The following is a 12,714-nucleotide window of genomic DNA, read 5'->3' on the forward strand; positions in this document are numbered from 1 at the left end:
CTGCATGATGCTGGATCTAGGTGCCTTCATCTCAAACTAGTGAACAGCCTACAGACATATTTCATGCAAAAAGCAATGACATATATAGAAGAGCGCCATTCATTCAAGGCACAAAAGAAGTTTAAAGCCCCCACAGGGAATCTAATTGATCTCAGGCCTCACGCTGGACTTCAACTGCAGCTCCCTGTTCTCGCCTAGAAGGTTTTGAAGGGCCTCGGGTCTATAGAATGGTCCAGAAGGAGGCTAGCTTTAATCCCAGAGTTTGTCTCCATGTGTCCTTTACCCATTCTTACCAGGACCCCAGACCCCACCTCCCGAGTCCACTGAGCAAGGAACAACATATTGTTTGGAGAGTAGAGAGAAAACTTTTTAAAAACGTTTTTATTTTATTTATTTATCTATCTATCTATCTATATATCTATCTATCTATTTATTTATTTATTTATTTTTGAGACAGAGTTTCACTCTTGTTGCCTAGGCTGGAGTGCAATGGCGCGATCTCAGCTCACCACAACCTCCACCTCCCGGGTTCAAGCTATTCTCCTGCCTCAGCCTCCTGAGTCGCTGGGATTACAGGCATGCGCCACCATGCCCAGCTAATTTTGTGTTTTTAGTAGAGACAGGGTTTCTCCATGTTGTTCAGGCTGATCTCGAACTCCCGACCTCAGGTGATCCGCCTGCTTCAGCCTCCCAAAATGCTGAGATTACAAGTGTGAGCCACCTGTAATTTTTCTATTAAAAATACAAAAATTAGCCAGGCATGGTGGCACACTCAGGAAGCTGAGGCAAGAGAATCAGTTAAACCAGGGAGGCGGAGGTTGTAGTGAGCCGAGATCACATCACTGCACCCAGCCTGGGTGACAGAGCAAGACTCTGTCTCAAAATTAAAATTAAAAAAAAAAAGAAAAAGAAAAAAAAGTCCCACCCCCACCCACTTCCTGATCATAAACATCCACTCTTAGTGCATCACTGCCATTGACTTGTTAAAAAACACGGAAAAGCTTAGCCCAATACTAGCATCATGAAGAATAGTAAATGAGTGGCCAGACACACTGAATGGGAACCAGTAATAGCCCACTTGGTAGATGAAGTATGTTGTAATGAAATACAGGGTACTCGGTGAATGATGCTATTACAGAAGAAATTGAAGGGGGCCGATTCCTGCAAGTATGCAGTCCTTTATCACCCCCTTGTGGCCACTTAAACAACTGGGAGACTCCTGGCAGTTTACATACATTACGAAGGTTTAAGTTGCAGTCATCATGAAAGCACCAGCTGACAGGTTTGATTTTGTCATCACTCAAATGTGATCCAGAAATTAATCTAGCCAATCATTTATTATTATAATTCATATAAATCAATTGCAATTTTTCTTTACCTGGGAGAGACAACAATGTTTTCATGGTCTTGCCCTGGGGATATATAAAGTACCTCAGCTGCTATCTACCATGGTGGTGGTAGCAGGAATTTAAATGTAAACAGAGACTTCTGTTTATAGCCTTCAGGGAATGAATGATTAAGCTAGAAAACAGTCAAGACTCCTAAATTGTCGCTTGCTGAGAAACACAATCTGGAATTTGGATACACACACCCTAAATAGTGCTGTCAGTCTAAACCTCTGTCTTAGGCCAAAACACAAGTTAATATGCCTTTCACTTACAAGGTTGCCTAAAGACTTTTGTCTGGGAAAAGTAGTGTCAGGATTCCTTAAAAGCCCTCAATGCCACAATACATGATGCCATTCCAGTAGATCTGAAGAACCCAGAACAGGACTCATTTGGAAAACTAATCATTAGGAACGTACTCACTTGCAGAGCCTCTGGCAGATCTCACCTGCACAGGTAGGGGAGGGCAAATGAGGGCTCAGTAGTAACCTGGAAATGGTGCTCTAGGGATTTGGTCCCACAGGAATCAACAGCAGCATCACCAGATGGGCCCCTGGTTAGAGATCCCCACAAGAGGTGTTAAGAGGTATTACTTTAGAAAACTTACTATCTCTTTAACAGCAGATCCTTTGGGCCTTTTTACATTGTTATCAAGCATTGCCCCTCATTTTCTCACTTCTCTTGCATTAATAAAAATAGCTAATTCCTTTCCAACACTTACATTGTAGGCCCAGCTCTGAGAATTCTACATGCATCAGCTCATATAATTCTCTTCAGAGACATCATGACCCAGCATAGATTCCCTGGCTTACCATCACAATCACACCCCTTGCAAATATCATCTCCCCTTGATCCTTTCTCTTTTTTTTTTTTTTTTTTTTAATTCATTTGACAAAACCCCAGTCCAATCCTTGTTCAACCTAACCTTATCTGACTGCTCCACAACAGCACATAACACCTAGAGATAGCTGGCGGTGGGGCAGGGGGAAAGATGGCTTTTCTTTCTTCCTTTCCCTTTACCAGTCCCTCCTCCATTCTCCACTGAGCAAGGTGAAGGCTTTGTCTTATCCGTCATTGAGATATTTGACCGTCTTCATTTTCCCACCTCCAAATCTACCCTTTGGAGGCAGTGTTGCATACTCTGTCCTCTTTCCCATACAAGGCATGAAGTACACTTGCTCCACCCATCAAAACAAATCCCTCCATTTGTGTCCTGGGTACCATCTCCTCTTCTCCATAAATTACCACTGTAATTACCTCCTTTCTTCCGAATCATCAGTTCTTCCTGTCTACTGGATCATTTTCATCAGATGGAAACGTTATCTAATACTGCCAGTCTTTCAAATAGAAGAAAAGAAAACCATTGATCTCACATTCCCTTCAGCAAACAAAGAAAGAGCCTGCTTCTTTACCCCCAAACTCTTTCCCCAGTCGGCCTCATCTAAGTAAATGGCACTGCCATCCATAGAATTGCTCAAACTTAAAACTTTATCTTTGAATCTTCCCTTCCTTTACTGCCTCTATCCCGTCCGATCTAATGGGGTCTTACTGTTTCTACATGCAAAATGTACCATATCCATCCTTTCCCCTACCCCAACTTCTGACTAGTGCACCTGACAAGCACCATTGTTTTGCACCTGGATTACTACAGTAGCTCTCCAGCTGGTCTTCTTGAATCATTCACAACACAGAAGCCTGAGTTTTCTCTAAAATTCAAGTGAGATTATATCAGTTCTCTGCACAAAATCTTCTGAAGGCTTCTCATTGTACTCAACATTAACTCCAAACATATTACAGTGGCTTACAGGATGCCACGTCACCTGTTCCCTGCCTATCCCTTGTTCTCGCCATCTACTCTCTGACTCTCCACTACACACATGACCAGACCCACTGGTCTTCAACCTTAAAGCATTTGCACTCCATGTTCATTCAGTTGGTCCGGAAAACTCTGCCCTGCTCCCCATCTCCCTTCTTGTCCCTCAATTTCAGTTCAAACCTCATCTGAAGGAGCCCATCTCTGACCACCTAATCTAAATAAGTCCCTCACCACCCATCCCTAACACAGCACCCTGTATTTTGTTTTCTTTATAATATTTATCTTTATTTAACAACATCTTGCTCATTGTTTTGCTAGTTTACCTTGCATCTCCTTACCACTAACATGTAAGGTATACTAGAGATACTTGTAGGAGATGCAGTCAGTGCCTCACCCATATCCCTTAGCACTCACCTTTCCCACAGATGTGCCCTGGATGCTCCAACTGCAAGCATCTGTGTCCAACTGCGAGCATTGCTTGAGGGCATTCCCTGCCCACAGGAGCATGCAAGAGAGGGAAATACTTGAGATTGGGGCAGGATGGAAATACTAGGGAGTTAACATCTGCCCCCTGCACCCCTCACACTAGCAACCTTCAATCAGCGGCAGATGGAAATTGCTATGTAAGTATCCCAGCTGGAAATACTAGGGAGTTAACACCTGCCCCCTGCACCCCTCACACTAGCAACCTTCAATCAATAGCAGGTGGAAATTGCTATGTAAGTATCCCAGCTCACTTACCCTCAGGTAAGAAAAGCATGGAAGCATGGTCTACACTGACTCCCAGGATTTCCCAGCAAGATTGGACCTCAGTTGCCAATAACAGTAAACTGTCAATAAAGTACCATTTATTGGCTCCCTTACCTTCCCTTCTCTGTCTCATTTTCCCATACCTCTACCTATGCTTTCTGAGATCACCTCCCAAATAAACTACTAGCACTTACATCCTTATCATAGCCTTCTAGGGAAACCCAACTTAAGATATCTTTGGACCTCCCACCCCAGTTTAGATCAGGGTCTGAAATACAATAGGTGCTCAAACCTATTGTACAAATGAGTAAATCTCCCTCCCTGTGACCACCACTCTCCCTCTGGGAGAAACTCCAGTCTTATCTATTATACGTAAAGTATCTGTGTGTCATTTTCCATTTTGAAGACATTTGGAGCTTGTACATCTCTGAAATAGGAAGAGACTGGATTTTTGTAACAGGATTGCTTGAACATAATTATTTCTGGTAAGCCACCTCCTTACTCTTTCTTTCATGCTTCTCCCCTGGAGTAGGGGAAGGGAGTTCAGTTCCAGGAGAAAGGAAGCTGGAAAAATGAATGCCTAGCAAGGACATATTCTACCAGGGCCTTGGAAAGACTTGGGTTCTAGGCCCCTTTGCCCTTTGCTGACATTTTCTCAGTGCCCTGCTTGCCCAGATGCTGGGTGAGACTTAGTTATCTTCTTATCACAATCATTCTACACACACAAGAAGTATCCATGGGGAAAAGGATGGATTATTTAGTTGAAGGTGTTAGGAAATTTGGCTCAATGAAGAAAAAGTTGGGTCCCTACTCCACACCACAAACGCTAGTGGATTACAGATGGATTGAACACCTAATTGTGAAAGGCAAAACTATAAAGGTAATCAAAGAAACCCAGAAAGATATGTTGTGACTGGGACAAAAAATAAGTGTTCTTTAATTGGTAAAATAAGCTGGGTGCAGTGGCTCACACCTGTAATCCCAGTGCTTTGGAAGGCACAGGCAAGAAGATGGCTTATAGCCAGGAGTTCTAGGCCAGCCTGAGAAACAAAGCAAGACCCATCTCTACAAAATATTTTAAAAATTAGCCAAGCGTAGTGTCACATACCTGTAGTCCCAGCTATTGGGAAGCTGGGGCAGGAGGATTACTTGAGCCCAGGGGTTTGAAACTGCAGTAAGCTATTAGCACACCTCTGCACTCCAGCCTGGGTGACAGAGTGACACCCTGTCTCTGAAAAAATAATATGGTAAAATATACATAACATAAAATTTATCATCTTGACTTTTTTATTGCATATCACTCCTTTACTATACTAAACTAGAAAAAAAATGTAGTACAGTTATTCTGAAAAAGAATACTGGGACCATGTGACAGGGCAAAGCAACTAGAACATGATTAAGAAATCAGGCACAGTGAAAGACACACTTGGACATGCTCAAGAGGCATTTCACTGCCACAAAACAAGGCAGGGGAGGGATTCTAAAATATACAGCAGAATGCACTTCTACCCTTAGAAGCCAAAAGGCATATCCCATGTTGGTATGAGGAATGGCTTACTTTCTGATGACCATACGTGGGACTAACTATTTCAACTGCCACTAGAAACTCCAAAGTATTTGTGTGTATGTGTATGTGTGTGTGTGTATAGATATATAATGTGTATATATAGTGTGTGTGTGTATATATATATATACACATACACACAAATATATGTACACACATATATATATAGACAAAATTTAAGTTTATGTGTTAAGTTTATGTGTTGCATTTACTTTTACAAACATATATATACACACATGTGTTGCATTTACTTATACATACCTATATTTTATATAGATAAAAATTATATATATTATATCTATATCTTATATATAGATATTATATATAAAAAATTTTGTAGCCAGGTGCGGTGGCTCACACCTGTAATCCCAGCACTTTGGGAGGCCAAGGCGGGCAGATCACAAGGTCAGGAGATCGAGACCATCCTGGCTAACATGGTGAAACCCCATCTCTATAAAAATATACCTAATTAGCCAGGCGTGGTGGCGGGCGCCTGTAGTCCCAGCTACTCGGGAGGCTGAGGCAGGAGAATGGCGTGAACCCGGGAGGTGGAGCTTGCAGCGAGCCGAGATCTTGCCACTGCACTCCAGCCTGGGTGACGAGTGAGACTCCGTCTCAAAAACAAACAAACAAACAAACAAGCAAACAAAATTTTGTAAATGCAACATATAAATTTAATTGAGGATTGATCCCAACCTTCTAAAGCCAACTTCTCTGGCATCAGGGAGGAAACAGTTGATTTTTTTTTTAACATTTCTATGTAAGTTACATTTATCTTCTAATGAAATGACTAACCCCACCACCCAAGTCAGTGACCTAACCACAGAAGGGCACAGGACTGGCTCCTGGGGTCAAATAAACACTCTTGCTTCATTGCTTCTTGCTTCTTCATTGGTCATGCCTTAGCATGGTTCCTCCCTCTCCCCTTCTCAAGCTGGTCCCTAGTAAACATAGCCCTGGCAAAAACCAGAGTTACTACCTCTGAACTCTCTTGGCTAAGAGGAGCCTTCCCTCAGTGTGGACTGAGAACTCATGCCCCAGAGGCGCTATTCCAATCCAGTTGTATGAAGGCAGTGGGTGTAGGAGATAAAATGGCTGAAAAGAAAATGGAAGCCACTGGTCCCCATCTGCAGCTACAACTTAAGATGACTATGGCTGGGCACGGTGGCTCATGCCTGTAATCCCAGCACTTTGGGAGGCTGAGACAGGTGGATCACCTGAGGTCAGGAATTTAAGACCAGCCTGGCCAACATGGTGAAACCTCATCTCTACTAAAAATGCAAAAATTAGCTAGGCATGGTGCCATATTCCTATTGTCCCAGCCACTCGGGAAACTGAAGCAAGAGGATCACTTGAACATGGGAGGCAGAGGTTGCAGTCAGCTGAGAGTGTGACACTGTACTCCAGACTGGCTGACACAGTGAGACCCCATCTCAAAAAAAAAAAATGACTATGAAGTGGTCAATGTGACATATGCAGAAGTGCGGAGGAAAGGATAGGCAGAGAAGGCATTCCTTGGGACAGTAATCTGCCTGCTGGCCTTTATTTCTTGACCTTGCTCCCAACAGCCATAGCTTCCACGGCTTTACACACAGTCTCTTCATCCCCCACAGGAACTACACGGGCTTGGTGGGCTTCAAGTTCTTGTCTAATATATAGACAATGGGAATACCAGTTGGCAGGTCCAGCTCCATGACAGCCTCTTCAGAGAGACCCTCCAGATGCTCGACAATGCCCTGAAGGCTGTTGCCATCAGCTGCAATCAGTACCCATTTCCCCTCCTTGATCCAGGAAACTATTCCTTCTTTCCAAAGAGCAGAGCTATGGCAGTAGTATCCTTCAGACTTTCACAGGAGGGTAGCTGATCTTTAGTGAGATCTGCATATTTGCTCTTCTCACTGGTGTTGCCTTAGAAGGGGTGGTTGGGCTCCATCAGAGGTGATGAGACATCATAGGAGCACCTCCAGATCTTTACCGAGGCCTCCTCATGCTTGGCAGCAGCTTCGGCTTTATTAAGGCCAGTTAGAACCCCATAGTGGCACTCATTCCAAGTCCTCATTACAGGCAGCCACATCTGATCAATGGCATCCAGCACTGTGCAGAGGAGCCAGATGGCTTTTTCTCCCACTGCCCAAGCCACCACACCTCACAGAAAAGTATCAGGCTGATCATGGTCCCTCAGACCCAGATCCCTCCAGGCCACTGCCACAAGGTCTTTTTAAACAGCTTTGTTGAGATATAATTCACATAGCAAAAAATTCAGCTATTTAAAGTGCACAGTTCAGTGTGGTTTTAGTATATTCCCAAAGTTGTACAACATCACTACAATCAGTTGTGGAATATTTTCATCACCCCCTCAAAGAAACATTGTACCCATTAGCAGTCATTCCTCATTCACATGTTTTCTTCTAGGAATGTGTAGTTTTAGGTCTCGCATTTAAGTCTTTGGTCCAGTCTCAGTTAACTTCTGTGTATTGGTATAAGGTAGGAATCCAAATTCATGCTTGTGCATGTAGATAACCAGTTATTCCAGCATCATTTGTTAAAAAGACTAGTCTTTCGCCTGTTGAATCATCCTGGCACCCTTACTGAAAATCAGTTGGCCATAGATGAGAGTTTATTTCTGGACTCACAATTCTGTTCTATTGATCTGTTTATGTATCTTCATGCCAAAACCACACTGTCTTAATTACTGCAGCTTTGTAGTGAGTTTGAAATTGGGAATGTGAGTCCTCTAACTTTGTTCTTTTCCAAGATTGTTTTGGCTTGTCTATGTCTCTTCCAGTTCAGCTAGTTACAAAGTATCATTTTGCCTTTCATCTGAGGCTATGTTCTGTACATAGATTTTTCTCAGGAGCCTTGTCAGGAGGTCTTGAATCAGGGGTGACTGAATGTCCTAGCCATCTTCCCAGCTCATGGTATCCCAATCTCATCTTTATACCAACACTATAAACTACCTAACCCACTTTGTCACTCAACTTGGCTCCTAAAATCCCAGCCTGAGCCAGAGTCCTTCTCCCCAAATGCCTGAAGGCAGAGCAACTCCATGATAAAACCCAAGTAAGCTGCCCAGGTGTTTGCAGTCTCACAATGATTGGGTTTTCCTCTGCTAGGAAAAGAGAGAGAGAGAATTTAAAAATATGTAAACATAAACAACATTTATTTTGAAAATGTTTTCTTTTTCTTGTTTTTCTTGCTATGGGTTTCTATTAAATCTAAATTAGTGTAAGAATCCTAGAAGAAAGCCTAGGAAATACCACTCTGGACATGGGCCTTAGGAAAGAATTTATGACAAAGTCCTCAAAAGCAATTGTGACCAAAAAAAAATTGACAAACGAGAGGTAATTAAAGAGCTTCTGCACAGCAGAGGAAACTGTCAGCAGAGTAAACAGACAAGACAACCTACAGAATGGGAGAAAATATTTGCAAACTATGCATCCAACAAAAGTCTAATATCCAGAATCTATAAGAAACTTAAACAATTAAACACACACACAAAAAAACAAAGAACTGCATTAAAAAATGGGCAAAAGATATGAGAAGACACTTTTCAAAGAAGACATACAAGCAGCCAACAAACATGACAAAATGCTCATCGTCACTAATCAGAAGAGAAATGCAAATCAAAACCACAATGAGATACCAGCCCGCAGCAATCACAATGGTCATTATTAAAAAGTCAAAAAACAACAGATGTTGGTGAGGCGGAGGAGAAAAGGGAACACTTATAATACCGTTGGTGGGAATGTAAATTGGTTCAGCCACTGTGGAAAGCAGTTTGGAGATTTAAAACAGAACCACCATTCGACTCAGCAATCCCATCACTGTATATTCATCCAAAAACAAGCAAATCATTCTACCAAAAAGACACGTGCACTCACATGTTCACTGCAGCACTATTCACAATAGCAAAGTCATAGAATCAACCTAGGTGCCCATCAACAGTGGATTGGATAAAGAAAATGTGGCATATATACACCATGGAATACTATATATAAAAGAATGAAATCATGTCCTTTGCAACAACATGGATGCAGCTGGAGGCCATTATCCTAAGAAAAATTAAAGCAGGAACAGAAAACCAAATACCACATGTTCTCACTTATAATTGGGAGCTAAACGTCAGGTACTCATGGCATAACGATGGCAGCAATAGACACTGGGGACTATCAGAGAAGGGAAGAAAGGAGGAGGGCAAGGGTCAAAAAACTAACTGTTGGGTACTATGCTCCGCATCTGAGTGACAGAATTATTTGGACCCCAAATTTCAGCATCACACAATATACCCAGGTCACAAACCTGCACTTGTACCCCTGAATCCAAAATAAAAATTGAAAAGGAAAAAATAAAATAAAGTTCTGTAATGATACTTTAACATAAACTTTTTCTATAAATATTAATAGTAAATATTTTAGGCTCACAGGTTGTATGATCTCTGCTGCAACTGCTCAACGCTGCCATTGAAGCAAGAAGCTGCTGTAGAGTATATAAATGAACGAATGTGGCTGTGTTCCAATAAAACTTTATTTATAGACACTAAAATTGCAATTTTATATAATTTTCAGATGTCACAAAATACTATTCACCTTTTGATTTTTTTCACCAATGATTTTTAAATGGGGGAAAATTTCTTTCTTAACTATAGTTAACTATACTTTTTGGACCATACTAAAACAATAGGTAGGACAGATTTAGTCTGAGGTCCATAGTTTGCTGACCCTGGATTTAATGTGACACAGGAATTGTGGCACTTGAAGGAACCATACACTGAACCAAGAACTTTTGATTAAGCAGCTCATTCCAATTAAAATAGTATTTGCAGCACCATAGTTGGCCTCAGGTTTTCATGTGAAGCCCCTGAAAGTAGGTTACCCCAATAGCAGTGGACAAAAGCCTATTTAGAGAGATATTTCCAAAGCAGTCCAGAGAGAGACCTGAGTTAGAGGCCTCTTGGCCTTAAGGTCCTTGGATATTTTCCCCAGATGGTCAGGACCATGCTAGTGCCTGAGTCTAAGAACCAAAATTGCCTCCAGAGTTGCAAAGCACGTCCCTGCTCAATTTAGAGAGGGAGAGAAAAAAATAAAAACATCATTCAGAATTGCCTTTTTGGCACAGGCAGTGTTGGTGTCATGAAGAGTTTTTATTAAAAGGCCTAGATTCTGTCCTGGCTCTGCTGTCAGCTCCTGTGACCAGGAGACGTTCTAAGCCCTGATTGCCCAGTCAAAATCCTGGTGCCGTTGATTTCTAGCTGTGCCATATTAGAAATCAACAAGCCTCAGTTTGTTGATTTTTAACAAACTGAGGGATATCTCAATTTCCATATATATAAAGGGGAGACATATCTTCCAAGCCTCTGTTTCCATATCTATAAAGTGGACACGATGATGATAGCCTCAGGGACCCATTCTGGGGATTTCATTGCATAGTGCTTTGCACATAATATGCATTTAACAAATGTTAGCTTTCCATTATTACATGTTAAGGAAGAAAACATTGGTCATGCTATCTTTATGGAAATCCAAGAGGAAAAGGATGTGAAAATGTGAAAGGTTTGCCATCTAATGTGGAATTACAATTGTCTTTTTACAAGCAGAGCTGTGGAACTCTGGGACTAACCCTTTGTAGCTCCTTTTTTTTTTTTTAGGGGGGCAACTTTTCTCTCTTTTTTTTCCTTGATCAGTGTTGCCAGAGGCTTATCAGTTTTATTCTTTCATCTTTTCAAAAAACCAACTTCTAGCTTTAGTGATTCTTCCTATGAAATGTTTATTTTCTGTTTTATTAATTTCTTCCCTTATGAGTTTTCTTCCTCCTCCTTTCTTAGCATATTCTTTTTGTAACTTCTCAAGATAGTTTCTTAGCCCATTAACTTTTAACTTCTTTTCTATTGAAAGCACTTAAGGATGTAAATTTCCCTTGCGCAGCCCACAGATTTTGATATTTAGTATTTTTGTTAACATTCACATACAAATATTTTCTTTTTTTCTTTTTTTTTTTTCTGTTGCCCAGGCTGGAGTGCAGTGGCGCAATCTTGGCTCACTGCAAGCTCCGCCTCTTGGGTTCACGCCATGCTCCTGCCTCAGCCTCCCGAGTAGCTGGGACTACAGGCACCTGCCACCACGCCCGGCTAATTTTTTTTGTATTTTTAGTAGAGACGGGGTTTCACCGTGTTAGCCAGGATGGTCTCGATCTCTTGACCTCGTGATCCACCTATCTCGGCCTCCCAAAGTGCTGGGATTACAGGTGTGAGCCACCGCGCCCAGCCCACATACAACCATTTTCTAATGCCTGTTCAATAAGGTGTCCTCCACTCCATGGGGACCTCTGTGGTCTATTGCCCTGCTCAAAGCCTTCAGAAATATGCACTGCCCTGGGCATCCTCCTCAACCTTATTTGTTTTCACTGCTTGTGGCAAAACTAATTCAAATATTGCATGTGGATATAATCAGGTGTTAACTGATTTCCTTGAAGACAACATTTCCTTTCCACTTTCTCATTATCTTGGGTGTTTCTATGCCTCACAGTGTGGCAGGGATATTTTTACTCTGCTTTAGTTAACTACAAATCCACAGGTTTATTTTGTACTAGTTGAAAACCAGTAGATGCAGTACTCACACATGGCCAAGAGAGGGTGCTATTGACCCATTTCGGTCTAGCCTTTATGTTTTGCATACTGTAGTCATCTAATTTGCTTGCTAGTCTTTGAGTTTGTTTCAGAGAAAAGGCAAAACGTCAGAAGAGTTGAGAGGTTATATGATACTGGCTAAACTCTCAGATTCTCTAGGCACTCAAGAAAAAACATAACAAATAAAAACTTTGGTTTTAAAGATGCAGAGAAATGTCTGGCAATGCACCCTCAGGGGATCTCTCATTCCAGAAGTCTAGAGACCTCCCAGGAGGAAGAAGCACTTGCTTTCCTGTATCCCTATGTTTGCAAAAGCTACTCAGCCATTCCCTGGAGAGGTTTCTCTCGGTGCAGTCTCTTGGCTGACGTTTTGGATCACAAACGAGCAGTCTGCACATAACTCAATTTCAAGAGCTAAAAATCTTAGCCTTTAGTTGGGAATGCTTTTCCAACAAATAGGAAGTGGCAGTGATGTTATCTGAGGGAGGACATGGTGCCTCTGAACTCTTAGACCTTTCCAAGCTACACATATCCCTGTGTGCACAAGCACACACACACACACACATACACACACACT

The 12,714-nt window shown here is 41.9% G+C and overlaps 1 protein-coding gene and 1 pseudogene across 32 annotated transcripts in view; one reads left to right on the plus strand and one right to left on the minus strand.

Moving 5' to 3' along the window:
* The window catches only part of RPL14 (ribosomal protein L14), a 575,215-nt gene that overhangs the window by 432,264 nt on the left and 130,237 nt on the right, over window positions 1-12,714 (plus strand). The window lies entirely within an intron of this gene.
* On the minus strand, window positions 7,058-7,640 carry LOC126948549 (phosphoglycerate mutase 1-like; annotated as a pseudogene).

This window comes from Macaca thibetana, chromosome 2 (genome assembly GCF_024542745.1).
Source record: "Macaca thibetana thibetana isolate TM-01 chromosome 2, ASM2454274v1, whole genome shotgun sequence".
NCBI lineage: Eukaryota > Metazoa > Chordata > Mammalia > Primates > Cercopithecidae > Macaca > Macaca thibetana.